A 26494-nucleotide genomic window follows, 5' to 3' on the forward strand; every position below is an offset into this window, starting at 1 on the left:
TACTGATGCTCTGACAGATCAGCACTTCCTCAGTATTGACCCTCTGACAGTGCAGCACTCCCTTAGTACTGATCATCTGACAGTGCAGCACTCCCTTAGTACTGATCCTCTGACAGTGCAGCACTCCCTTAGTACAGGTCCTCTGACAGTGCAGCACTCCCTCAGTACTGACCCTGTGACAGTGCAGCTCTCCCTCAGTACTGATCCTCTGACAGATTAGCACTTCCTCTGTAATGACCCTCTGACAGTGCAGCACTACCTCAGAACTGACCCTGTGACAGTGCAGCTCTCCCTCAGTACTGACCCTCTGACAGTGCAGCTCTCCCTCAGTACTGACCCTCTGACAGTGCAGCGCTCCCTCAGTACTGACCCTCTGACAGTGCAGCGCTCCCTCAGTACTGACCCACTGACAGTGCAGCTCTCCCTCAGTACTGATCCTCTGGCACTGCAGCACTCCCTCAGTACTGACCCTCTGACAGTGCAGCACTCCCTCAGTACTGACCCACTGACAGTGCAGCTCTCCCTCAGTACTGATCCTCTGACACTGCAGCACTCCCTCAGTACTGACCCTCTGACAGTGCAGCACTCCCTCAGTACTGACCCTGTGACAGTGCAGCACTCCCTCAGTATTGACCCTGTGACAGTGCAGCTCTCCCTCAGTACTGACCCTCTGACAGATCAGCACTACCTCAGAACTGACCCTGTGACAGTGCAGCTCTCCCTCAGTACTGACCCTCTGACAGTGCAGCTCTCCCTCAGTACTGACCCTCTGACAGTGCAGCGCTCCCTCAGTACTGACCCTCTGACAGTGCAGCGCTCCCTCAGTACTGACCCACTGACAGTGCAGCTCTCCCTCAGTACTGATCCTCTGACACTGCAGCACTCCCTCAGTACTGACCCTCTGACAGATCAGCACTCCCTCAGTACTGATCCTCTGACAGTGCAGCTCTCCCTCAGTACTGATCCTCTGACAGTGCAGCACTCCCTCAGTACTGACACTGTGACAGATCAGCACTTCCTCAGTACTGACCCTCTGACAGTGCAGCACTCCCTCAGTACTGACCTGCTGACAGTGCAGCACTTTCTCAGTACCGACCCTCTGACAGTGCAGCACTCCCTCAGTACTGACCCTCTGACAGTGCAGCACTCCCTCAGTACTGACCCTCTGACAGTGCAGCACTCCCTCAGTACTGACCCTCTGATAGTGCAGCACTCCCTCAGCACTGACCCTCTGACAGTGCTGCTCTCCCTCAGTACTGACCCTCTGTCAGTGCAGCTCTCCCTCAGTACTGACTCTCTGACAGTGCAGCACTCCCTCAGTACCGACCCTCTGACAGTGCAGCTCTCCCTCAGTACTGCCCCTCTGACAGTGCAGCACTTTCTCAGTACCGACCCTCTGACAGCCCAACCCTTGGCCACCGCCTGTCCGCCCCCTCTGACAATGCAGCACTCCCTCAGTACTGACCCTGTGACAGTGCAGCTCTCCCTCAGTACTGACCCTCTGACAGTGCAGCACTCCCTCAGTACTTACCCTCTGACAGTGCAGCGCTCCCTCAGTACTGACCCTCTGACAGTGCAGCTCTCCCTCAGTACTGACCCTCTGACAGTGCAGCGCTCCCTCAGTACTGACCCGCTGACAGTGCAGCGCTCCCTCAGTACTGACCCACTGACAGTGCAGCTCTCCCTCAGTACTGATCCTCTGACAGTGCAGCTCTCCCTCAGTACTGATCCTCTGACAGTGCAGCACTCCCTCAGTACTGACCCTGTGACAGATCAGCACTTCCTCAGTACTGACCCTCAGACAGTGCAGCACTCCCTCAGTACTGACCCTCTGACAGTGCAGCACTCCCTCAGTACTGACCCTTTGACAGTGCAGCTCTCCCTCAGTACTGACCCTCTGACAGTGCAGCACTCCCTCAGTACTGACCCTTTGACAGTGCAGCTCTCCCTCAGTACTGACCTTTTGACAGTGCAGCTCTCCCTCAGTACTGACCCTCTGACAGTGCAGCTCTCCCTCAGTACTAATCCTCTGACAGATCAGCACTTCCTCAGTACTGACCCTCTGACAGTGCAGCCCTCCCTCAGTACTGACCCTCTGACAGTGCAGCTCTCCCTCAGTACTGACCCTCTGACAGTGCAGCCCTCCCTCAGTACTGAGCCTCTGACAGTACAGATCTCCCTCAGTACTGATCCTCTGACAGTGCAGCTCTCCCTCAGTACTGACACTCTGACGGTGCAGCTCTCCCTCAGTACTGACCCTCTGACCGTGCAGCCCTCCCTCAGTACTGACCCTCTGACAGTGCAGCCCTCCCTCAGTACTGAGCCTCTGACAGTGCAGATCTCCCTCAGTACTGATGCTCTGACAGATCAGCACTTCCTCAGTATTGACCCTCTGACAGTGCAGCACTCCCTTAGTACTGATCATCTGACAGTGCAGCACTCCCTTAGTACTGATCCTCTGACAGTGCAGCACTCCCTTAGTACAGGTCCTCTGACAGTGCAGCACTCCCTCAGTACTGACCCTGTGACAGTGCAGCTCTCCCTCAGTACTGACCCTCTGACAGTGCAGCTCTCCCTCAGTACTGATCCTCTGACAGATTAGCACTTCCTCTGTAATGACCCTCTGACAGTGCAGCACTTCCTCAGTATTGACCCTGTGACAGTGCAGCTCTCCCTCAGTACTGACCCTCTGACAGATCAGCACTACCTCAGAACTGACCCTGTGACAGTGCAGCTCTCCCTCAGTACTGACCCTCTGACAGTGCAGCTCTCCCTCAGTACTGACCCTCTGACAGTGCAGCGCTCCCTCAGTACTGACCCTCTGACAGTGCAGCGCTCCCTCAGTACTGACCCACTGACAGTGCAGCTCTCCCTCAGTACTGATCCTCTGGCACTGCAGCACTCCCTCAGTACTGACCCTCTGACAGTGCAGCACTCCCTCAGTACTGACCCACTGACAGTGCAGCTCTCCCTCAGTACTGATCCTCTGACACTGCAGCACTCCCTCAGTACTGACCCTCTGACAGTGCAGCACTCCCTCAGTACTGACCCTGTGACAGTGCAGCACTCCCTCAGTATTGACCCTGTGACAGTGCAGCTCTCCCTCAGTACTGACCCTCTGACAGATCAGCACTACCTCAGAACTGACCCTGTGACAGTGCAGCTCTCCCTCAGTACTGACCCTCTGACAGTGCAGCTCTCCCTCAGTACTGACCCTCTGACAGTGCAGCGCTCCCTCAGTACTGACCCTCTGACAGTGCAGCGCTCCCTCAGTACTGACCCACTGACAGTGCAGCTCTCCCTCAGTACTGATCCTCTGACACTGCAGCACTCCCTCAGTACTGACCCTCTGACAGATCAGCACTCCCTCAGTACTGATCCTCTGACAGTGCAGCTCTCCCTCAGTACTGATCCTCTGACAGTGCAGCACTCCCTCAGTACTGACACTGTGACAGATCAGCACTTCCTCAGTACTGACCCTCTGACAGTGCAGCACTCCCTCAGTACTGACCTGCTGACAGTGCAGCACTTTCTCAGTACCGACCCTCTGACAGTGCAGCACTCCCTCAGTACTGACCCTCTGACAGTGCAGCACTCCCTCAGTACTGACCCTCTGACAGTGCAGCACTCCCTCAGTACTGACCCTCTGATAGTGCAGCACTCCCTCAGCACTGACCCTCTGACAGTGCTGCTCTCCCTCAGTACTGACCCTCTGTCAGTGCAGCTCTCCCTCAGTACTGACTCTCTGACAGTGCAGCACTCCCTCAGTACCGACCCTCTGACAGTGCAGCTCTCCCTCAGTACTGCCCCTCTGACAGTGCAGCACTTTCTCAGTACCGACCCTCTGACAGCCCAACCCTTGGCCACCGCCTGTCCGCCCCCTCTGAAAATGCAGCACTCCCTCAGTACTGACCCTGTGACAGTGCAGCTCTCCCTCAGTACTGACCCTCTGACAGTGCAGCACTCCCTCAGTACTTACCCTCTGACAGTGCAGCGCTCCCTCAGTACTGACCCTCTGACAGTGCAGCTCTCCCTCAGTACTGACCCTCTGACAGTGCAGCTCTCCCTCAGTACTGACCATCTGACAGTGCAGCTCTCCCTCAGTACTGGCCCTCTGACAGTGCAGCTCTCCCTCAGTACTGACCCTCTGACAGTGCAGCACTCCCTCAGTACTGACCCTGTGACAGTGCAGCACTCCCTCAGTACTGACCCTCTGACAGTGCAGCTCTCCCTCAGTACTGACCCTCTGACAGTGCAGCACTCCCTCAGTACTGATCCTTTGACAGTGCAGCTCTCCCTCAGTACTGACCCTTTGACAGTGCAGCTCTCCCTCAGTACTGACCCTCTGACAGTGCAGCTCTCCCTCAGTACTAATCCTCTGACAGATCAGCACTTCCTCAGTACTGACCCTCTGACAGTGCAGCCCTCCCTCAGTACTGACCCTCTGACAGTGCAGCCCTCCCTCAGTACTGAACCTCTGACAGTGCAGATCTCCCTCAGTACTGATCCTCTGACAGTGCAGCTCTCCCTCAGTACTGATCCTCTGACAGATCAGCACTTCCTCAGTATTGACCCTCTGACAGTGCAGCACTCCCTCAGTACTGACCTGCTGACAGTGCAGCTCTCCCTCAGTACTGATCCTCTGACAGTGCAGCTCTCCCTCAGTACTGATCCTCTGACAGATCAGCACTTCCTCAGTATTGACCCTCTGACAGTGCAGCACTCCCTCAGTACTGACCTGATGACAGTGCAGCACTCCCTTAGTACTGATCCTCTGACAGTGCAGCACTCCCTTAGTACTGGTCCTCTGACAGTGCAGCACTCCCTCAGTACTGACCCTGTGACAGTGCAGCTCTCCCTCAGTACTGATCCTCTGACAGATCAGCACTTCCTCTGTAATGACCCTCTGACAGTGCAGCACTTCCTCAGTATTGACCCTGTGACAGTGCAGCTCTCCCTCAGTACTGACCCTCTGACAGATCAGCACTACCTCAGAACTGACCCTGTGACAGTGCAGCTCTCCCTCAGTACTGACCCTCTGACAGTGCAGCGCTCCCTCAGTACTGACCCTCTGACAGTGCAGCGCTCCCTCAGTACTGACCCACTGACAGTGCAGCTCTCCCTCAGTACTGATCCTCTGACAGTGCAGCTCTCCCTCAGTACTGATCCTCTGACAGTGCAGCACTCCCTCAGTACTGACCCTGTGACAGATCAGCACTTCCTCAGTACTGACCCTCTGACAGTGCAGCACTCCCTCAGTACTGACCCTCTGACAGTGCAGCACTCCCTCAGTACTGACCCTTTGACAGTGCAGCTCTCCCTCAGTACTGACCCTCTGACAGTGCAGCACTCCCTCAGTACTGACCCTTTGACAGTGCAGCTCTCCCTCAGTACTGACCCTTTGACAGTGCAGCTCTCCCTCAGTACTGACCCTCTGACAGTGCAACCTTCCCTCAGTACTAATCCTCTGACAGATCAGCACTTCCTCAGTACTGACCCTCTGACAGTGCAGCCCTCCCTCAGTACTGACCCTCTGACAGTGCAGCTCTCCCTCAGTACTGACCCTCTGACAGTGCAGCCGTCCCTCAGTACTGAGCCTCTGACAGTGCAGATCTCCCTCAGTACTGATCCTCTGACAGTGCAACTCTCCCTCAGTACTGACACTCTGACAGTGCAGCTCTCCCTCAGTACTGACCCTCTGACAGTGCAGCCCTCCCTCAGTACTGACCCTCTGACAGTGCAGCCCTCCCTCAGTACTGAGCCTCTGACAGTGCAGATCTCCCTCAGTACTGATCCTCTGACAGATCAGCACTTCCTCAGTATTGACCCTCTGACAGTGCAGCACTCCCTCAGTACTGATCCTCTGACAGATCAGCACTTCCTCAGTATTGACCCTCTGACAGTGCAGCACTCCCTCAGTACTGATCTGCTGACAGTGCAGCACTTCCTTAGTACTGATCCTCTGACAGTGCAGCACTCCCTTAGTGCTGGTCCTCTGACAGTGCAGCACTCCCTCAGTACTGACCCTGTGACAGTGCAGCTCTCCCTCAGTACTGATCCTCTGACAGATTAGCTCTCCCTCAGTACTGACCCTCTGACAGTGCAGCACTCCCTCAGTACTGACCCTTTGACAGTGCAGCTCTCCCTCAGTACTGACCCTTTGACAGTGCAGCTCTCCCTCAGTACTGACCCTCTGACAGTGCAACCTTCCCTCAGTACTAATCCTCTGACAGATCAGCACTTCCTCAGTACTGACCCTCTGACAGTGCAGCCCTCCCTCAGTACTGACCCTCTGACAGTGCAGCTCTCCCTCAGTACTGACCCTCTGACAGTGCAGCCGTCCCTCAGTACTGAGCCTCTGACAGTGCAGATCTCCCTCAGTACTGATCCTCTGACAGTGCAACTCTCCCTCAGTACTGACACTCTGACAGTGCAGCTCTCCCTCAGTACTGACCCTCTGACAGTGCAGCCCTCCCTCAGTACTGACCCTCTGACAGTGCAGCCCTCCCTCAGTACTGAGCCTCTGACAGTGCAGATCTCCCTCAGTACTGATCCTCTGACAGATCAGCACTTCCTCAGTATTGACCCTCTGACAGTGCAGCACTCCCTCAGTACTGATCCTCTGACAGATCAGCACTTCCTCAGTATTGACCCTCTGACAGTGCAGCACTCCCTCAGTACTGATCTGCTGACAGTGCAGCACTTCCTTAGTACTGATCCTCTGACAGTGCAGCACTCCCTTAGTGCTGGTCCTCTGACAGTGCAGCACTCCCTCAGTACTGACCCTGTGACAGTGCAGCTCTCCCTCAGTACTGATCCTCTGACAGATTAGCTCTCCCTCAGTACTGATCCTCTGACACTGCAGCACTCCCTCAGTACTGACCCTCTGACAGTGCAGCACTCCCTCAGTACTGACCCTCTGACAGTGCAGCACTCCCTCAGTATTGACCCTGTGACAGTGCAGCTCTCCCTCAGTACTGACCCTCTGACAGATCAGCACTACCTCAGAACTGACCCTGTGACAGTGCAGCTCTCCCTCAGTACTGACCCTCTGACAGTGCAGCTCTCCCTCAGTACTGACCCTCTGACAGTGCAGCGCTCCCTCAGTACTGACCCTCTGACAGTGCAGCGCTCCCTCAGTACTGACCCACTGACAGTGCAGCTCTCCCTCAGTACTGATCCTCTGACACTGCAGCACTCCCTCAGTACTGACCCTCTGACAGATCAGCACTCCCTCAGTACTGATCCTCTGACAGTGCAGCTCTCCCTCAGTACTGATCCTGACAGTGCAGCACTCCCTCAGTACTGACCCTGTGACAGATCAGCACTTCCTCAGTACTGACCCTCTGACAGTGCAGCACTCCCTCAGTACTGACCTGCTGACAGTGCAGCACTTTCTCAGTACCGACCCTCCTACAGTGCAGCACTCCCTCAGTACTGACCCTCTGACAGTGCAGCACTCCCTCAGTACTGACCCTCTGACAGTGCAGCACTCCCTCAGTACTGACCCTCTGATAGTGCAGCACTCCCTCAGCACTGACCCTCTGCCAGTGCAGCTCTCCCTCAGCACTGACTCTCTGACAGTGCAGCACTCCCTCAGTACCGACCCTCTGACAGTGCAGCTCTCCCTCAGTACTGCCCCTCTGACAGTGCAGCACTTTCTCAGTACCGACCCTCTGACAGCCCAACCCTTGGCCACCGCCTGTCCGCCCCCTCTGACAGTGCAGCACTCCCTCAATACTGACCCTGTGACAGTGCAGCTCTCCCTCAGTACTGACCCTCTGACAGTGCAGCACTCCCTCAGTACTGACCCTCTGACAGTGCAGCGCTCCCTCAGTACTGACCCACTGACAGTGCAGCTCTCCCTCAGTACTGACCCTCTGACAGTGCAGCTCTCCCTCAGTACTGACCCTCTGACAGTGCAGCTCTCCCTCAGTACTGACCCTCTGACAGTGCAGTTCTCCCTCAGTACTGACCCTCTGACAGTGCAGCACTCCCTCAGTACTGACCCTCTGACAGTGCAGCTCTCCCTCAGTACTGACCCTGTGACAGTGCAGCTCTCCCTCAGTACTGACCCTCTGACAGTGCAGCTCTCCCTCAGTACTGACCCTCTGACAGTGCAGCTCTCCCTCAGTACTGACCCTCTGACAGTGCAGCGCTCCCTCAGTACTGACCCTCTGACAGTGCAGCGCTCCCTCAGTACTGACCCTGTGACAGTGCAGCTCTCCCTCAGTACTGACCCTCTGACAGATCAGCACTTCCTCAGTATTGACCCTCTGACAGTGCAGCACTCCCTCAGTACTGAGCTGCTGACAGTGCAGCACTCCCTTAGTACTGATCCTCTGACAGTGCAGCACTCCCTTAGTACTGGTCCTCTGACAGTGCAGCACTCCCTCAGTACTGACCCTGTGACAGTGCAGCTCTCCCTCAGTACTGATCCTCTGACAGATCAGCACTTCCTCTGTAATGACCCTCTGACAGTGCAGCACTTCCTCAGTATTGACCCTGTGACAGTGCAGCTCTCCCTCAGTACTGACCCTCTGACAGTGCAGCTCTCCCTCAGTACTGACCCTCTGACAGATCAGCACTTCCTCAGTACTGACCCTCTGACAGTGCAGCCCTCCCTCAGTACTGACCCTCTGACAGTGCAGCCCTCCCTCAGTACTGAGCCTCTGACAGTGCAGCCCTCCCTCAGTACTGAGCCTCTGACAGTGCAGATCTCCCTCAGTACTGACCCTCTGACAGTGCAGCACTCCCTCAGTACTGACCCTGTGACAGATCAGCACTTCCTCAGTATTGACCCTCTGACAGTGTAGCACTCCCTCAGTACTGACCCTGTGACAGATCAGCACTTCCTCAGTACTGACCCTCTGACAGTGTAGCACTCCCTCAGTACTGACCCTCTGACAGATCAGCACTTCCTCAGTATTGACCCTCTGACAGTGCAGCTCTCCCTCCGTACTGACCTGCTGACAGTGCAGCTCTCCCTCAGTACTGATCCTCTGACAGTGCAGCTCTCCCTCAGTACTGATCTGCTGACAGTGCAGCACTCCCTTAGTACTGATCCTCTGACAGTGCAGCACTCCCATAGTACTGGTCCTCTGACAGTGCAGCACTCCCTCAGTACTGACCCTGTGACAGTGCAGCTCTCCCTCAGTACTGACCCTGTGACAGTGCAGCTCTCCCTCAGTACTGACCCTCTGACAGTGCAGCTCTCCCTCAGTACTGACCCTCTGACAGTGCAGCACTCCCTCAGTACTGACCCTCTGACAGTGCAGCTCTCCCTCAGTACTGACCCTGTGACAGTGCAGCACTCCCTCAGTACTGACCCTCTGACAGTGCAGCACTCCCTCAATACTGACCCTGTGACAGTGCAGCTCTCCCTCAGTACTGACCCTCTGACAGTGCAGCTCTCCCTCAGTACTGATCCTCTGACAGATCAGCACTTCCTCAGTATTGACCCTCTGACAGTGCAGCACTCCCTCAGTACTGACCTGCTGACAGTGCAGCACTCCCTTAGTACTGATCCTCTGACAGTGCAGCACTCCCTTAGTACTGGTCCTCTGACAGTGCAGCACTCCCTCAGTACTGACCCTGTGACAGTGCAGCTCTCCCTCAGTACTGATCCTCTGACAGATCAGCACTTCCTCTGTAATGACCCTCTGACAGATCAGCACTACCTCAGAACTGACCCTGTGACAGTGCAGCTCTCCCTCAGTACTGACCCTCTGACAGTGCAGCTCTCCCTCAGTACTGACCCTCTGACAGTGCAGCGCTCCCTCAGTACTGACCCTCTGACAGTGCAGCGCTCCCTCAGTACTGACCCACTGACAGTGCAGTGCTCCCTCAGTACTGACCCACTGATAGTGCAGCTCTCCCTCAGTACTGATCCTCTGACAGTGCAGCTCTCCCTCAGTACTGACCGTCTGACAGTGCAGCACTCCCTTAGTACTGACCCTCTGACAGTGCAGCGCTCCCTCCGTACTGACCCACTGACAGTGCAGCTCTCCCTCAGTACTGACCCACTGACAGTGCAGCGCTCCCTCCGTACTGACCCACTGACAGTGCAGCTCCCCCTCAGTACTGACCCACTGACAGTGCAGCGCTCCCTCCGTACTGATCCTCTGACAGATCAGCACTCCCTCAGTACTGACCCTCTGACAGTGCAGCTCTCCCTCCGTACTGATCCTCTGACAGTGCAGCACTCCCTCAGTACTGACCCTCTGACAGTGCAGCACTCCCTCAGTACTGACCCTCTGACAGTGCAGCTCCCCCTCAGTACTGACCCTCTGACAGTGCAGTACACCCTCAGTACTGACCCTTTGACAGTGCAGCTCTCCCTCAGTACTGACCCTCTGACAGTGCGGCACTCCCTCAGTACTGACCCTCTGACAGTGCAGCACTCCCTCAGTACTGACCCTCTGACAGTGCAGCTCTCCCTCAGTACTGACCCTCTGACAGTGCAGCTCTCCCTCAGTACTGACCCTCTGACAGTGCAGCTCTCCCTCAGCACTGACTCTCTGACAGTGCAACACTCCCTCAGTACTGACCCTCTGACATTGCAGCTCTCCCTCAGTACTGACCCTCTGACAGTGCAGCTCTCCCTCAGTATTGACCCTCTGACAGTGCAGCTCTCCCTCAGTACTGACCCTGTGACAGTGCAGCTCTCCCTCAGTACTGACCCTCTGACAGTGCAGCACTTCCTCAGTATTGACCCTGTGACAGTGCAGCTCTCCCTCAGTACTGACCCTCTGACAGATCAGCACTACCTCAGAACTGACCCTGTGACAGGGCAGCTCCCCCTCAGTACTGACCCTCTGACAGTGCAGCTCTCCCTCAGTACTGACCCTCTGACAGTGCAGCGCTCCCTCAGTACTGACCCTCTGACAGTGCAGCTCTCCCTCAGTACTGACCCACTGACAGTGCAGCTCTCCCTCAGTACTGACCCTCTGACAGTGCAGCACTCCCTCAGTACTGACCCTCTGACAGTGCAGCACTCCCTCAGTACTGACCCTCTGACAGTGCAGCACTCCCTCAGTACTGACCCTCTGACAGTGCAGCACTCCCTCAGTACTGACCTGCTGACAGTGCAGCACTTTCTCAGTCCCGACCCTCTGACAGTGCAGCACTCCCTCAGTACTGACCCTGACTGTGCAGCACTCCCTCAGTACTGGCCCTCTGACAGTGCAGCACTCCCTCAGTACTGACCCTCTAACAGTGCAGCTCCACTCAGTACTGACACTCTGACAGTGCAGCACTCCCTCAGTACTGACCCTCTGACAGTGCAGCACTCCCTCAGTACTGACCCTCTGACAGTGCAGCACTCCCTCAGTACTGACCCTCTGACAGTGCAGCACTCCCTCAGTACTGACCCTCTGACAGTGCAGCACTCCCTCAGTCCTGACCCTCTGACAGTGCAGCACTCCCTCAGTACTGACCCTCTGATAGTGCAGCACTCCCTCAGCACTGACCCTCTGACAGTGCAGCTCTCCCTCAGCACTGACTCTCTGACAGTGCAGCACTCCCTCAGTACTGCCCCTCTGACAGTGCAGCACTTTCTCAGTACCGACCCTCTGACAGCCCAACACTTGGCCACCGCCTGTCCGCCCCCTCTGACAGTGCAGCACTCCCTCAGTACTGACCCTGTGACAGTGCAGCTCTCCCTCAGTACTGACCCTCTGACAGTGCAGCACTCCCTCAGTACTGACCCTCTGACAGTGCAGCTCTCCCTCAGTACTGACCCTCTGACAGTGCAGCACTCCCTCAGTACTGACCCTCTGACAGTGCAGCTCTCCCTCAGTACTGACCCTGTGACAGTGCAGCACTCCCTCAGTACTGACCCTCTGACAGTGCAGCACTCCCTCAGTACTGACCCTCTGACAGTGCAGCACTCCCTCAGTCCTGACCCTGTGACAGTGCAGCACTCCCTCAGTACTGACCCTCTGACAGTGCAGCACTCCCTGAGTACTGACCCTCTGACAGTGCAGCTCTCCGTCAGTACTGACCCTCTGACAGTGCAGCTCTCCCTCAGTACTGACCCTCTGACAGTGCAGCACTCCCTCAGTACTGACCCTCTGACAGTGCAGCTCTCCCTCAGTACTGACCCTGTGACAGTGCAGCACTCCCTCAGTACTGACCCTCTGACAGTGCAGCACTCCCTCAGTACTGACCCTCTGACAGTGCAGCACTCCCTCAGTACTGACCCTCTGACAGTGCAGCTCTCCCTCAGTACTGACCCTCTGACAGTGCAGCTCTCCCTCAGTACTGACCCTGTGACAGTGCAGCACTCCCTCAGTACTGACCCTCTGACAGTGCAGCACTCCCTCAGTACTGACCCTCTGACAGTGCAGCGCTCCCTCAGTCCTGACCCTGTGACAGTGCAGCTCTCCCTCAGTACTGACCCTCTGACAGTGCAGCTCTCCCTCAGTACTGACCCTCTGACAGTGCAGCTCTCCCTCAGTACTGATCCTCTGACAGTGCAGCTCTCCCTCAGTACTGACCCTCTGACAGTGCAGCACTCCCTCAGTCCTGACCCTGTGACAGTGCAGCACTCCCTCAGTACTGACCCTCTGACAGTGCAGCACTCCCTGAGTACTGACCCTCTGACAGTGCAGCTCTCCGTCAGTACTGACCCTCTGACAGTGCAGCACTCCCTGAGGACTGACCCTCTGACAGTGCAGCACTCCCTCAGTACTGACCCTCTGACAGTGCAGCTCTCCCTCAGTACTGACCCTCTGACAGTGCAGCACCCCCTCAGTCCTGACCCTGTGACAGTGCAGCTCTCCCTCAGTACTGACCCTCTGACAGTGCAGCTCTCCCTCAGTACTGACCCTCTGACAGTGCAGCTCTCCCTCAGTACTGACCCTCTGACAGTGCAGCTCTCCCTCAGTACTGACCCTCTGACAGTGCAGCACTCCCTCAGTCCTGACCCTGTGACAGTGCAGCACTCCCTCAGTACTGACCCTCTGACAGTGCAGCACTCCCTGAGTACTGACCCTCTGACAGTGCAGCTCTCCCTCAGTACTGACCCTCTGACAGTGCAGCACTCCCTGAGGACTGACCCTCTGACAGTGCAGCACTCCCTCAGTACTGACCCTCTGACAGTGCAGCTCTCCCTCAGTACTGACCCTCTGACAGTGCAGCACTCCCTCAGTCCTGACCCTGTGACAGTGCAGCTCTCCCTCAGTACTGATCCTCTGACAGTGCAGCACTCCCTCAGTCCTGACCCTGTGACAGTGCAGCTCTTTCTCAGTACCAACCCTTGGCTACCGCCTGTCCGCCCCCAACCAGTCCCCGCAGTCCTCGCAGAAGGCCCCCCATCGAGCGGCATGGTACGCAGCCTCCACGCCGGGTACACGATTTGTGTGACGACACGTGTCCCGCACCATTGGGAACCCCGCCCATCGGAGACGGAGCATCGTGAGTGGGCCGGCTGATGAAGCGCCAACGGCATTGTGACTGCGCGCGCTGCGCATCACAATGACGTCATTTCGGAGGAGGCGGAGAAATGCAAACCCCTATTCTGGCGTCATAATCGATTCTCCGCCCGATCGCCAATTATGATTTTGGCGTCGGGAACAGAGAATCCGCCCCTGATGTATTTCAGCAGTTAATAATCTGTGACTATCACTAAAGAATAGATTTGAGGGTGAGGAGGTGTGAAACAGTATGATTGACTTGCTGCGATAGTGTGAAATGGGTGATAGCAAGTCCACAGCAAGTTTCCTGGCTCCCTCTCATTATAGATATATATATATTTTTATAAATTTAGAGAACCCAATTATTGTTTTTCCAATGAAAGGGCAATTAGCATGGCTAATACACCTACTCTGCACATCTTTTGGTTGTGGGGGTGAAACCCATGCAGACACGGGGAGAATGTGCAAACTCCACACGGACAGTGACCCAGAGCCGGGATTGAATCCGGGTTCTCAGCGCTGTGAGACTGCAGTGATAAACACTGCGCCACCTTGCACCCCCTCTCATTACAGTTCCCACTGATTGACTGGGGATAGATGTCAAATGGGCTATCAGCTTGCTAGTTTCCATTACACACTGCCCCACGATGTCCAAAGCAACACCCAGTGAGAGATTGGAACACACCGCAGTCCGATCTGCACCCGAGGTGGAAAATAGCAGTTTGAGGGAATCTTAGTTACAAATCAGGACAAGCTGTGAGTATAATTAGTAAAACTTAAAAATTCAGCAAGTTTAAACAGGTAAATATGTTTCGAGAAAAAGGTTAGAAGTTTATCTCGTTTATCTGGTTTCCCACTATTAGCGATCAACTTTGCTGAATGTTTTCTTGACATACGATTTCAGGCAGGACTACTTGTGATTCCAAGTGAGAGCTTAGATTTGTGGCTGATAATAAAGGGTTAAGTATATGAAATGGCCCTGAATTAGCCATGTGCCAGCTATGATCTTATTGCAGACTCGAGGGGCCTAGTGGCCTTCTGCTTCATAGAACATACAGTGCAGAAGGAGGCCATTCGGCCCATCGAGTCTGCACCAACCCACTTAAGCCCTCACTTCCACCCTATCCCTGTAACCCAATAACCCTTCCTAACCTTTTGGGACACTAAGGGCAATTTATCATGGCCAATCCATCTAACCTGCACGTCTTTGGACTGTGGCAGGAAACCGGAGCACCCGGAGGAAACCCACACAGGTACAGAGAGAACGTGCAGACTCCGCACAGACAGTGACCCAGCGGGGAATCGAACCTGGGACCCTGGTGCTGTGAAGCCACTATGCTACCATGCTGCCTTTAATTGGTGTGTTTTTTATGTGTTAGCAGTCTTGCAGGTTGTAAGTTTTTGAGTGCGATTTTATAAAGTTTTGTGCATCTTCCTTCCGTGCGCACAGTGTGGAGTCTGTGCGAGAGAAGGGAAACCACAAAGGTGTTTTGTCTTTGCCGAATGTCAGCTGGCAGCGTTTCAGAACAGGCCTGCTGTACACCCTGCTCCAATTCCTTCCCTTTCGGACACCGCCCAGGGTATCCGACATATCCCCAACTCTTGTTTTGCTCCGTGTCTAAAAAAGCACTTGATCTGGACTAGGATGGAGTGTCGGAACGTTCAGTCCCATTGGTCAAGCTCTGGGATCAGGAGACTGGAAATGATAGCCTCATCCTCTGCCCTCACGTCCCTCCTGCGCACTCTACATATGGAAGGTTCATCTTTGTCTGTTCAGTGGCGCTTTTGCCAAATCCCTTTCTCAAAAGGGTTTAGTAGGGTTCCAGTAAGTGGTTAGGTGATGCTAAGGCCAATCTGCACCCAGGAGGTTCTGCTGCAAGTAGAATAGAACAGAATTTACAGTGCAGAAGGAGGCCCTTCAGCCCATCGAGTCTGCACCGGCCCTTGGAGAGCACGCTACCTAAGCCCACGCCTCCACCCTATCCTCGTAACCCAGTAACCCCACAGTGGTGAGCACAGTTGCTTCACAGCTCCATGGTCCCAGGTTCGATTCCCGGCTTGGGTCACTGTCTGTGCGGAGTCTGCACGTTCTCCCCGTGTGTGCGTGGGTTTCCTCCGGATGCTCCGTTTTCCTCCCACTGTCCAAAGATGTGCAGGTTAGGTGGATTGGCCATGCTAAATAGCCCTTAGGTTAGGTGGGGTTACTGGTTTACGGGGATAGGGTGGAGATGTGAGTTTAAGTGGGGTGCTCTTTCCAAGAGCCGGTGCAGACCCGATGGGCTGAATGGCCTCCTTCTGCACTGTAAATTCTATATAAATTCCTCTACAGACTTCCTCTACAGTTTGGTAGGCAGACCTACTCCTATTCCTTCACAGACTTATGGTCAAAATCTGCCAAAGGCTACACTGATGTGGTGTCTCGTCATCCACATAGACAGCTCGCGTGGGTGTGGAACCGAGATAATGTATCCACTGCTGCCAGATTCTGGTCATGGACTGAAATCTTGGGGCTCGAGACAGGGCTTTTCTGGAGTAGGCTGGCATACGACTCTGGTTTATTCCTGCTAATTGTAAGGCTGAAGGTGTTGCATGCATTGGAGAACAAAGAACATGCTGCACTGCATATCCAGTTCTAACCCGACAGCTAGTGCACAGTTATCGGGAAACAGGAAATTGCAAAGTATGTCTTTGGAGACTTTGGTGTTTGTCTGGAGTCGTCTCAAATTGAACAGTTTCCTGGGTTTGCAATGGATTTGATGCTGGGATCTACATCATAGAAGGCACCAGAGAACATGGTGGAGAAAAACATGCTGAAGATGGTTGGTGCTAATACATAGTTGACACATAGGAGAAGTGATTGTAGGACACAATAAGTCAAGACTTCCTTTGTGTTCTTATTACAGAGACACCAACAGAGTTTAACACCCAAATTAGCTGCAATCTCTTTTTATAGCGACAACTGCTGGGCAGTTTCACTAGTCTACTCAAATGGGTCCTCAGCTCCTTTGCTGGGGATTTGAGTTCTGTGGGTGGTCTCTCTGACTCTGCTGGGCAGGAGGAGAATTTGCAGATGAATCAGGTTCATCAATCTGGTACTCACCCGTATCTTTGATGAATGTAGCATCCCTGGTCTAATGGATTTGGCAGATGATAGCTTCGACTGTGTAGGCAGTAGCTTCTGCTGCGGCAACTAGCGGACATCTGTTGTGCCTCACTGTACCAGTATCTGTTTGGATGGGGTAGGACCATGTATGTGGGATTTGTTCAACCACATATCCATAACGAGTTTGGTATGGAATATACACTGGTTGGAGCTCTGACAGGTTGCACGCCTTGTGATGTTTGTCATAGTTCCGCATCTGCCTGGATCAATACTCATCTTCTTTGACCCTCAACTTGTCCAAGTTATCATCTTGCACACATGACATGAATGTGTGAGAGAGAGAGAGGAGGGAATTGAGTTCTCTGCCTTCTTCCCATGAAGAGTTCATATGGTGCTCGACCATTTTGAAGTTTAATTGAATGATTGCTGAGAAGTACAAGTTGGCAATGCTTTCACTGTACAACCAGCTCTCGCTGTTCTCTCTCGATGTTGAAGGGTTTAATTCAGTTGCCCTTTGACCTTGAGTTCTATACCTCCCGGTCCATGTTGTTTTATGCATGATGGTTGAAGGGAACTCCAACAATGGTTCAGCATCAGAAAGAACTGAAACTGCTGCACCTGTGTCTAGCTTCCCCTACTGGAATATCAGAACTCCCGGACTTTCTGTTCGGTTCCTGGATCTCTCCAAGGAAAGGCATCTTGATATCATTGATATCTTCTCCCTCATGCATCTTGTCACCAATCAAAGGCATCTCTTTTTGTTTATTCTGTACAGGCTCCTTGCTGCGGCGCACAACCTGACAGTGGCCCACCTTCCTGCAAAAATGGCCCACCAATATCAATTAGCTGGTGACGGTTGATGGACGCTCTTCCTGCTTCCCATGCTTTAGAATGGGCACCTCTCTGCTTTTAAATTTTTTATAAATAAATTCAGAGTACCCAATTCATTTTTTCCAATTAAGGGGCAGTTTAGTGTGGCCAATCCACCTACCCTATACATCTTTGGGTTGTGGGGGGCGAAATCCACGGGGAGAATGTGCAAACTCCACACGGACAGTGACCCAGAGCCGGGATCAAACCCGGGACCTCAGCGCCGTGAGGCAGCAGTGCTAATTACTGCACCACCTTGCTGCCCTCTGCTTTTAAATTTAATATTCTTCACTGAGTCAGTCATTGTGATATAGTTTTCCCTGTCACCCCAAATCATCGATTGACTTTTGCTTCCTGACCTCAGCTTGTCTGCTCAGTTGAATTGCCTCTGTTAAGGTTAATCATCTCCCGCCTTCAAATGGTCAGATTCATCCTGGACAATTCTGTTCTGATTAGTTCATCTTTTAAGCTGCCATATTCCCTGTTCTCTGTAAGTCTATACAGATTGTTGATAAATGTATACATGCGTATCCCTTGTTTTGGGGTATACTTGTTAAATTTGGCTCACTCAACAATGGTATTCCTTCACAGACTGAAGCAGCATCAAGCGATTTTATAACTTCATCATACGTAGATTTTCTCTGGCAATCCCATAACTGACTAGGATGTCACCTACATAGCCACCCCTCACCTATAACAGCGTATTGACCTGCTCCCTGCTCAGCGAGGCCCGATGTGGTGCGATATCTGGAAAATCAAGGGTGCCAATTGAGGCACACTTCTGCTTGATTGAAACCTGCTCAAAGCATTCCGGCAATGGCAGAGGTTTTTCCATCAACGTTCTCTTCACTTGCTGCCACCATATCATATTCTTGGCCTCACTGTGCTCGCACAGAACATTCACAGGGTCTGCTGAGGTAAGGACAACATTAACTTTATTGGAACATCACTTACTGTGGCTTCTTTGCCATGAGGTTCCACAGGAGAGAGGAAGGTCATGAGGTATTGCATTACTTCCTGTGATTATGTAAACTATGTCTCATTCGCAAATCACACATTTAGAATTAACCCCTATACTGCAATATCAAAGACCTTGGTCAGATTAACAAACATGGTGCAGTAGCCCATGTTCTGTTCTTGGCATTTCTCCTGGAACGGTCTGACTGCAAACAACCACTGCTGTTTCCTCCACCTTTTCAGAAACCTCACTGACTCTTTGGTTGCAGGTTCTGGTCTGGATAAAATATCTGATACTGCCTCTGTGAAGCACTTGTGATGTGTTACCATGTTAACAGTGCTACAGCAATGTACATTCTCCCCATGTCTGCGTGGGTTTCGCCCCCACAACCCAAAGATGTGCAGGTTAGGTGGATTGGCCACGCTAAATTGTCCCTTAATTGGAAAAAAAATGAATTGGGTCTAAATTTTTTTTAAAAACAGTGCTATAGGAATGCATGTTGCAGTTGGTTCCTCCCCAAAAGGAAATTCCTGAACCAATTGGGTCTTTATCTATTTTTTAATAAATTTAGAGTACCCAATTCATTTTTTCCAATTAAGGGGCAATTTAGCGTGGCCAATCCACCTAACGGGGCTGGTTTAGCACAGTGGGCTAAACAGCTGACTTGTAATGCAGAACAAGGCCAGCAGCGCGGGTTCAATTCCCGTACCGGCCTCCCCGAACAGGAGCCGGAATGTGGCGACTAGGGGCTTTTCACAGTAACTTCATTGAAGCCTACTTGTGACAATAAGTGATTATTATTATTATATTATTATTAACGTGCACATCTTTGTGTTGTGGGGGCGAAACCCACGCAAACACGGGGAGAATGTGCAAACTCCACACGGACAGTGACGCAGAGCCGGGATCGAACCTGGGACCTCGGCGCAGTGAGGCAGCAGTGCTAACCCCCTGCGCCACTGTGCCGCCCTCTGAACCAATTGTGTCTTTCTGACAATTTGACAGTTTCAGTGTCACCACTTTACTGACACCAGGATTTTTAGGTTCTAGGATTACTTTCTGCAAGGAAGTCACATTTCTGAGGGTACCTCGCTCGGTGGGGTTGGAAACCATGTTGCAGCTGAATATACTGGCCCAATAATGTAACTACAACGCTACCATACTCACCAAGGACCCCTGTACCCCAACCTCCACTCCCATTTTCCACTCTACTTCCATCGAAAAGGAAGAGGGGGGCTGGGGGAGGAGGTGGGGGGGCTGGGGGAGGGGGGGGGGTGGCTGCTGGTGTTGAGGGTATTATGATTTGCAAGATTCGAGTACGAGTCTGAAGTCAGTTTAGAGCGGAGACTCCCAGTAAATGGTGTCGGTGGAGGTGATGTTATTGACACGGTTGCAAAAAGACAGAGAGAGAAAAAGAGAAAAACAGCTCTTTTCTGTGCTCATTCTATTTGAGGTCCCAGCGGGCCTGGCAATCAGCCAAGAGGAGAGGTGGGGGGGGGGGGGGGGGGTAGAGGGTGGGGTCTGCTGGGAAACCAAACAGGAAGCTTCGCTGAAACCAGTTTACAGAGCCAAGAGCTGAAAGCTTAGTACTCCAGGGCTTGGCATGGCGCCAACTCCCCTCAGCCCAATGTTGTTGCCAGTCTTCCTTCAGCCACCCTTAACCTCCTCTCTCTCCCAGCCTCCAGTCAGCTAAACCCCCCTCCTCTGGCCCCTTACCTCCTACTCCCTTCCTTCCCCAGCCCCCCCTCCCCACACCACCCCCACTCCAAGCAGGCAGGAGTCGCTGAGACCAGAGGGAGTTCCGAAAAGCAAGGGGGATGGGGCCCAACTGGGGCATCGTTGGGGGTGGGTATGGCCGGAGGTCAAGCTGTGTTTTGGTCCAGATGTACACAGTGTGGTTGGGGGTGGGAGACAGAATTAAAAGGCCTTGCTCCTGTTTACTGCGATCCAGGCGAGAAGACTTGAGTCGCAGTGGAGGGACCTGTTCCATTGTGAATCCCACAGGGCTGGGGGTGGGGTGGAGACAGGCTGGAGGAATGTTATAGAACACGTTTATTTAAACCCCAGTTTTCTCTCAATAGAAACACTCAGTTGCCTAGTACATTTTGAACTGTTGCCAAGGTAGCTTTGTGTGTTGTCAAGTGACTGCGTGTGTGATGTGTTTTGTTTTAATAGGCAAGCTACTGTTTTAACCCTTTCTGATCCAGGCTGTTTACATTTCTTTGTTCCCCAGCTCTAAAACCTGCCTTGGCGGCTCATGTAACGAAAGAAAGAATTCGTAGTTCGGGCTTCTCGCCACCTCAGCACGACCCCGAGCACTTCACAGCAAATGAGTTGCTTCCGAAGCACAGTCCCTGTTGTAATTTCGCGAGACGCGGCGGTCAATTTGTGCACAGCAAGATCCCGTGAATAGCAACAAGACAACGAATGGTTCATCTGTTTCAGTGTCAGTGGTTGTTGGCCGAATGCATTGGTTATTGATGAGAGAGAGAGCAACGAGCCAGTGAGAATCAGGCCAATGGTCTTATACCACAGATTCCAGACCAGGCTTAAGTGCGAGGAGAGCCCACACTGACAGTGGAGCCTCGTCAAACTACCCCTTGGAAACTGTCAACATCATTGTTTCTAGATTACACCAGATTACAAAGGATGTACAGCACACAAACAGGCCATGTTCTCCATTCGTGTCCCTCCTGTCTTCACTCGTCTGAATCTATCATCATCCCCCTAGTTCCTTCTCCCTCATATGTTTGTCTAGTTTCCTCTTCGACTTATCCATATTATTTGTTTTGGTCAGTTCCAAATTCTCACTATTTTCCGGGTGAGGATGTTCTTTTTTTATTATTAATAATAATCTTTATTAGTGTCACCAGTAGGCTTACATTAACACTGCAATGAAGTTACTGTGAAAAGCCCATAGTCGCCATATTCCGGTGCCTGTTCGGGTACACAAAGGGAGAATTCAGAATGTCCAATTCACCTAACAGCACGTTTTTCGGGATTTGTGGGAGGAAACCGGAGCACCCGGAGGAAACCCACGCAGACACGGGGAGGATGTGCAGACTCCGCACAGACAGTGACCCAAGCCGGGAATCGAACCTGGCATCCTGGTGCTGTGAAGCAACAGTGCTAACCACCGTGCTACCGTGCCACCCTCAAGGATTCCCCACTGGATTTCTTGGTGACTCTCATATATTGACGGCCTCTAGCCCGGCTCTTCCCCGCAAGAGGAAATATTCTGTCTGTATCCACTCTATCTGAGATTTTAGTGATCTCTATTAGGTCACCCCTCAGACTTCTCTTTTCAAGTGAAAGTAGACCCGGCCTGTCTTTCCTTTCCTGATCTGTCTATTCATTCATTTCTTGTATCATCCATTAAATCTTCTCCGCACCCTCTCCACTGCCTCGATATCCTCTTATAATATGGTGATCAGAATGCGCACAGTACTCTTCCGACTGGTCGAACCAAGGTACAAGAAGGGTTCAGCAAAATTTCCCTACTTTCCAATTCTCGATACACAAACAACCAATAATAGATCAGATTGTGAGCATAGCCAGGAAAAATAGACAAAAATAGTGAAAACTCATTGGAGTTGAGGTACCTAATCATCATGAACAGGTTAACAAATTCAGCTCACGTGAAGCTCCTTAAATCCATTTCTTTAAGGAAAGACTTTCTTGACAGAGCATTTATTTCTTGATTAATTTGGATTGACTCTTTGTCCATTGCCAGTGTCTTGTCTGATATCTCAAACAACAAGCCTATCAGCGGCCTGATTCAGTAGCTTATGTCTGAGCGAGCATCTAATTTTCCTTCTCTTTTTATAAATTTAGAGTACCCAATTATTTTTTCCAATTAAGTGGCAATTTAGCGTGGCCAATCCACCTACCCTGCACATCTTTGGGTTGTGGGGGTGAAACTCACGCAAACACGGGGAGAATGTGCAAACTCCACACGGACAGTGACCCAGAGCCGGGATCGAACCTGGGACTTCAGCGCCGTGAGGCAGCAGTGCTAACCACTGCACCATCGTGCTGCCCTTAATTTTCCTTCTTGAGAAGATATTCCAGACCACAAGTCAGGAGTGTGATGGAATACTCTCCACTTGCCTGGATGAGTGCAGCTTCAACAACACTCAAGAAACTCGACACCATCCGGAATAAAGCAGTCCACATAAATGGCACCTCATCCACTACCTTCAACATTCAGGGCTGCACGGTAGCATTGTGGATAGCACAATTGCTTCACAGCTCCAGGGTCCCAGGTTCGATTCCCGGCTTGGGTCACTGTCTGTGCGGAGTCTGCACATCCTCCCCGTGTGTGCGTGGGTTTCCTCCGGGTGCTCCGGTTTCCTCCCACAGTCCAAAGATGTGCGGGTTAGGTGGATTGGCCATGATAAATTGCCCTTAGTGTCCAAAATTGCCCTTAGTGTTGGGTGGGGTTACTGGGTTACGGGGATAGGGTGGAGATGTGGGCTTGGGTAGGGTGCTCTTTCCAAGAGCCGGTGCAGACTCAATGGGCCGAATGGCCTCCTTCTGAAAAATGAAATGAAAATCGCTTATTGTCACAAGTAGGCTTCAAATGAAGTTACTGTGAAAAGCCCTTAGTTGCCACATTCCGGCGCCTGTTCGGGGAGGCTGAGACGGGAGTTGAACCGTGTTGCTGGCCTGCCTTGGTCTGCTTTCAAAGCCAGCGATTTAGCCCAGTGCTAAACAGCCTTCTGCACTGTAAATGCTATGATTCTATGACTCGCTCCCTCCACCACCGATGCACAGTGTCAGCCATGTGTGCCATCGACAAGATTAACTGAAGCAACTCATCAAGCTTCCTTCAACAGCACCTTCCAAACCCACGACCACTACCATCTAGAAGGACAAGGGCAGCAGATACCTGAGAACCCACCATCTGGAGAATCCCCTCCAAGTTACTCACCATTCTGCCCTGGAAATATATCACCATTCCTTCACTGTCGCTGGGGCAAAATCCTGGAATACCCTCCCTAACAGCTCTGTGAGTGTACCTACACCATATGGACTTCAGCAGTTCAAAAAGGGGGTTCACCGCCATCTTCTCCAGGGCAATTTGGGCAATAAATGCTGCCCTAGCCAGCGACACCCACACACTGAAAATGAATTTTTACAAAGCGGCATCGGGCTGACACAGCACCTACACATTCGCCAGTAGAGGTCGCTGGGGAGCAATGAGAACTAGGAATTCTACCATGAGGAACATGCCCTCCTTCCCGTGCCCTCCTTATCTCGGGAACACTGAAGGGCACAGTGCCAACCAGAGCAAAGATTAGTTAAGTCATCTCCTGGATGCTACAAAATGTGTGGGTGGGTGGGTGTGGGGGGGGGGGGGGGGGTACAAGGAAGTGGCTGCTCTCCTAACCATTGGGTTTGCCCATGCCTGGCAACGAGTTGAATGCATAGTGACAGGATTCAGGGAAGTATGGACACTACCTACAGGTACCAGACACCATTCATTCACAATGCAGTCACTTTCTCACTTAGCAAGTGAACTAAGAGTGCAACATAATAATAATAATAATCACAGCTTATTGTCACAAGTAGGCTTCAATGAATTACTGTGAAAAGCCCCTAGTCGCCACATTCCGGCACCTGTTGACTTGGATCCTGGAACAGCCTCGTCACGAGCTCCCTGCTTATGGTTCAGGTTAGTTATAAAACAGTTTGAGTAACCGATAATGGGGGCTGAAGTGCTCCCGGTACTAATCCCGGTATGGTGGGGAAAGTCTTGGAGAGTTCTGAAACGGGATTTGTGTCGGGCACAAAACAGTTTGCAATGTTAGGCCCTCCCAGCAGACATAATCAGGTTCATGCCCAGCGAGGGCAAGAATCTAATTACCATTCATTTAAATATATTGTAATGTTAAAAATCAGCTTAACGCCTAATCTTCCAGGGATGTGGTATGTTCCCATCCGTCGGCGTGACGTGGTGTCAGCGGAAATCACTACTGGTCTCCAAAACGGACACCTGCAGATGTGATGACCACACCGGGGGACTTGGAGGCTATTGTAGCCCACAGGTGGTTGGGGCTCTGACACTGTCCCCTGGCACCCTGACAGTGCCAGGTTGGTACTTCTAGAACGGCACTACCAGGGGCAGGGTCTGAAGGAAGCAGGGCCTGAAGGGGCAGCCCATTTGGGCGGCCCGCTGGTAGGGCCCCGTCGCCGGTGATCTATGTTCGGGCAGGGGCCAGGGAGGAGCATCCCATCAAAGAGGATGCCCGTGGGAAGGGGAGGTGTTTAGGCTCTCCCCTCACAATGGCGTCACAAAACACGCCCCCCTTCAGAAAAATGGTGAAGTGAGGGAAGATCTCGTCGGGAAACCTGTTTCGCTGGGGAGGAATGTGCCGGTGTTCTGACTGAACCTGACACATGGTCATTTTTTGGAAAGATTCCACCCAACATGAATACCTGATGACATTCCAGCACTGTCTCAGGGACCGGGTGTCAGGGAGCAGCAGGATTAGGCCATTCAGCCCCTCCAGCCAGTTCTGCCGCACTGTTTGATATAATGGCTGATCTGCATTTTAACTCCAATTTCCTGCCTTGGTTCTGTACATCTTTAATAGAAATGGAAATCTGTAGTGAAATTTCCAATTGACAGACAGACAGACACATACACATGCACCCTTACCCGCCCCCCACCCCACGGCGGCCCCAGCAACACCACAGGACAGACCGTTCCACACTCTCACTAGTCATCGGTGAAGTAATCTGTCTGACATCACCCCTGTAATTTGAAAGCTCTGTCCTCTTGTTCTGAACTCTCCCATAGATTAAATAGTGGGCGGGATTCTCCATTGCGAGTCCACCCCGCTGCTGCTGCTGGACAGAATGGACAATTTGGCTGCGCTGTTCACCTGGCGGCAGGATTCTGTGTTCCCACTCCTTGTCAATGGGATTTCCTATTGAAGCCACCCCATGCCGCTGGGATACCCACGGGCGGGAACGCACTGCCGGCGGGACCACGGAACCCTGCCCGCTTTCTACCCTATTGAATCCTTTAATCATTTTATTTTTATTTTTATAAATTTAGAGTGCCCAATTCATTTTTTCCAATTAAGGTGCAATTTAGCGTGGACAATCCACCTACCCTGCACATCTTTGGGTTGTGGGGACGAAACCCATGCAAACATGGGGAGAATGTGCAAACCCCACATGGACAGTGACCGAGAGCGGGGATCAAACCTGGGACCTCGGCGCCATGAGGCAGCAGTGCTAACCACCGTGCTGCCCCGTTAACCTGCTCATTTTTGGACATTAAGGAGCGGCATGGTGACTCAGTGGTTAGCGCTGCTGCCTACGGTACTGAGGCAGCAGTGCTAACCACTTGCGCTACCATGCTGCCCTTTAATCATTTTAAATACCTCAATTAGATCACCTCCTTAAATTTTTTAACTCATGGGATTACAAATCTAGACTGTGCAAATTATCCTCATAATTGAACCTTTCTAATCCCAGTATTGTTCTAGACTAGCTGCTCCATTGTTGAGATATGATTTCAAAGTATCCTCTCACGTTCACCCACCCATCCATGATTTAATAGGTAATCATTATCTACAAACAGGTTTCTTTCAAGAAAGACATTCCAGAGCTACATGTTTCCCAGCGGTGAGCTCAAACCCACACTGATGCGTTCACATGGTACAGCACTCCCCCTGGAGTGGCCTAACAAGACCAGGGTGACGGAGGACGGAGAGTAAACACCCGCCTTGCCTGTGACACGCAACATCCTAAGAATGAAGGAAAAATATTATCCGGATTTGACTTAATGGGAGGTCAGAGCCAGAGGAGTGAATAACTTCAAGGAAAGGTTGCTGGCAAATTGTAGAAAAGCAACACCAGATGCTTTCGGATTCTTTTTCCATCTCTGGGCAAATATTGCTCGCTATAGCTGTTGTTGTCAAGGTGACAGCTGGTAAAAAGATCCAGGCCACAAAATCTACAGATAAAAATATAACCAGCGTCTCATGAGAGAGTGCCGTGAAACCAGCTGTGGTAGTCATTCACGCTCACTCACACTCATTCACACTCAGAAACATACACCCACAGTCACTCACACTCACACTCAGAAACATACATCCACACACACTCACACTCACTCACGCTGACTCA

General features: G+C 52.3%; 1 long non-coding RNA gene across 1 annotated transcript in view; it reads left to right on the forward strand.

The window, feature by feature from the left end:
• LOC140411624 (uncharacterized) overlaps positions 1 to 21745 on the forward strand; it is a 39876-nt gene extending 18131 nt beyond the window's left edge. The window contains exons 2-3 of the long non-coding RNA XR_011940903.1: positions 17983 to 18308; positions 20583 to 21745. This is a non-coding gene — a long non-coding RNA (uncharacterized lncRNA). The remainder of the gene's footprint in view (positions 1 to 17982; positions 18309 to 20582) is intronic.
• Positions 21746 to 26494: the final 4749 nt, after the last annotated feature.

The sequence above is a fragment of the Scyliorhinus torazame genome, chromosome 4 (genome assembly GCF_047496885.1).
Source record: "Scyliorhinus torazame isolate Kashiwa2021f chromosome 4, sScyTor2.1, whole genome shotgun sequence".
Lineage (NCBI taxonomy): Eukaryota > Metazoa > Chordata > Chondrichthyes > Carcharhiniformes > Scyliorhinidae > Scyliorhinus > Scyliorhinus torazame.